Source organism: Pelobates fuscus, chromosome 10 (genome assembly GCF_036172605.1).
Source record: "Pelobates fuscus isolate aPelFus1 chromosome 10, aPelFus1.pri, whole genome shotgun sequence".
Classification (NCBI taxonomy): Eukaryota; Metazoa; Chordata; class Amphibia; order Anura; family Pelobatidae; genus Pelobates; species Pelobates fuscus.
The window spans coordinates 10,933,143-10,935,642 of NC_086326.1; the positions used below are offsets into that span (position 1 = coordinate 10,933,143).

The window sequence follows — 2,500 nt, forward strand, 5'->3', positions numbered from 1 at the left end:
TGGAAAAGGATGGATCATTCCTGGTCAGAATCGTTAATCCCCAATGAAGAGCATCACATTAAGACAATGTTAGTCTAGGGCCCAGAGAATGACTTCAAAGAAGGATACATGCCGTAGAGTTTAACAACCAGCGAATAATGACACCCCAAAAGAACAGAATCCAGAAAATAATCTTTGAAATGTCATCATCAGAAGCATTCAGACTTAAAGATAATGATCAATTCTAAACACCTGCTATGAAGCCATAATGAGCAAATGACTTTATAGAAGGTGTCATACTGCACCTGGCACTGGTAAGTTGAGAATAAAGACTGAATGATTGAAATCTGTATTAAGGATAGATAAAAGTGCAATGGGGAAAATTGCTCCATAAGAACTGTTGACTTCAACTTACCTGGCACTGGTAAGTTGAGAATAAAGACTGAATGATTGAAATCTGTATAAAGTGCAATGGGGAAAATTGCTCCATAAGAACTGTTGACTTCAACTTGGGAATGTAAAGATTTCTTAAAGCCAGTGAAAAAATAAAACTAATCAGAAATGTAATCAATCAAAGCACAATATAATCACTGTTTCTAAATTATAGCTAAGTCACATGTGCAGTTTAAGAATAAAAACTAGCATTGTCACACAATGCGCTAGCTGGGACTCGAACCCAGGTCACAAGAATGGGAATCTTGCATGATACCCCTACACTACTAGCACAAGCTGCATAGGTGTACTCTAACTGTCAAGATGCACTCTTTGAGCATTGCTCTAACATGTTCTGTTGTAAAAATATTACATTTCTTTCAAGCATTTATGCATACCTAGAAATGCATCATTTCTTAACCATGGGTATGGATCAGGCCAACATAAATCATTTGGTATCAATGCCTAGATGATGCATTATTCTTCTGACTATTATAAAGTGATTAGTTTCCTATTTTAAATGGAAAAGGATGGATCATTCCTGGTCAGAATCGTTAATCCCCAATGAAGAGCATCACATTAAGACAATGTTAGTCTAGGGCCCAGAGAATGACTTCAAAGAAGGATACATGCCGTAGAGTTTAACAACCAGCGAATAATGACACCCCAAAAGAACAGAATCCAGAAAATAATCTTTGAAATGTCATCATCAGAAGCATTCAGACTTAAAGATAATGATCAATTCTAAACACCTGCTATGAAGCCATAATGAGCAAATGACTTTATAGAAGGTGTCATACTGCACCTGGCACTGGTAAGTTGAGAATAAAGACTGAATGATTGAAATCTGTATTAAGGATAGATAAAAGTGCAATGGGGAAAATTGCTCCATAAGAACTGTTGACTTCAACTTACCTGGCACTGGTAAGTTGAGAATAAAGACTGAATGATTGAAATCTGTATAAAGTGCAATGGGGAAAATTGCTCCATAAGAACTGTTGACTTCAACTTGGGAATGTAAAGATTTCTTAAAGCCAGTGAAAAAATAAAACTCATCAGAAATGTAATCAATCAAAGCACAATATAATCACTGTTTCTAAATTATAGCTAAGTCACATGTGCAGTTTAAGAATAAAAACTAGCATTGTCACACAATGCGCTAGCTGGGACTCGAACCCAGGTCGCAAGAATGGGAATCTTGCATGATACCCCTACACTACTAGCGCAAGCTGCATGGGTGTCTTCTAACTGTCAAGATGCACTCTTTGAGCATTGCTCTAACATGTTCTCTTGTAAAAATATACTACACACCATTCTGGAATAAATTCATAATAGTCATGTGGTAAAAGGGTGAAAACCTTAATTCTCCACCTTAATGTTTACCTTATCATTTGGGTTCAATGCCTAGACGATGAATTCTTCTGCCCATTAAAACGTGATCATTTTCCCATTTTCAATGTAAAAGCATGGAATTTTAAGAATGAAAAGCAAAAAATATGAAAAAGCTGTCAGAAGTGGGATTTGAACCCACGCCTCCATGTGGAGACCAGAACACCCAGGTTGTGGAAGAAGTTGATCTTGAGTCTGGCGCCTTAGACCGCTCGGCCATCCTGACACTGTGTGTAGCATGTTTGGCAGGAAAAGTCTGCTACTTGTGCAAAGTCTACATTTTCCTTACAATTGCCCACTTTTATTGAAATTGAGTGAGAGGTGATATTCTACCGTTATCGAAGATCTGAGATCCAGGGGTTCTTCCAGTTGGTGGAGTCATGTAGGGGTTCCATGGTGTAATGGTTAGCACTCTGGACTTTGAATCCAGTGATCCGAGTTCAAATCTCGGTGGGACCTATGTGCTTCTTTTAAAAATTTCACATCAAGAGAAAGCTACATTCAACAAAACATTCTTTCTTAAAATCTAATTTAAGCATATATAATCTGCCAAATTGGAGTCAGCCCTCTCGACATTAGATACCAATGGACATCTCTGGCATCTGCTAGGTTTCATTTCTTTCAAGCATTTATGCATACCTAGAAATGCTTCATTTCTTAACCATGGGTATGGATCAGGCCAACATAAATCATTTGGTAT

At 37.5% G+C, this 2,500-nt stretch overlaps 4 non-coding genes across 4 annotated transcripts; 1 reads left to right on the top strand and 3 right to left on the bottom strand.

Moving 5' to 3' along the window:
- Positions 1 to 634: 634 nt before the first annotated feature.
- Positions 635 to 705, bottom strand: TRNAG-CCC (transfer RNA glycine (anticodon CCC)). The gene has a single exon. It is a non-coding gene; the product is annotated as a tRNA-Gly (tRNA).
- An 861-nt stretch (positions 706 to 1,566) lies between these two features.
- Positions 1,567 to 1,637, bottom strand: TRNAG-CCC (transfer RNA glycine (anticodon CCC)). The gene has a single exon. It is a non-coding gene; the product is annotated as a tRNA-Gly (tRNA).
- Positions 1,638 to 1,917: 280 nt separating this feature from the next.
- Positions 1,918 to 2,026, bottom strand: TRNAL-CAA (transfer RNA leucine (anticodon CAA)). Its single transcript has 2 exons — positions 1,989 to 2,026; positions 1,918 to 1,963 (listed from the first exon to the last, which is right to left on the bottom strand). It is a non-coding gene; the product is annotated as a tRNA-Leu (tRNA).
- A 161-nt stretch (positions 2,027 to 2,187) lies between these two features.
- Positions 2,188 to 2,259, top strand: TRNAQ-UUG (transfer RNA glutamine (anticodon UUG)). The gene has a single exon. It is a non-coding gene; the product is annotated as a tRNA-Gln (tRNA).
- Positions 2,260 to 2,500: the final 241 nt, after the last annotated feature.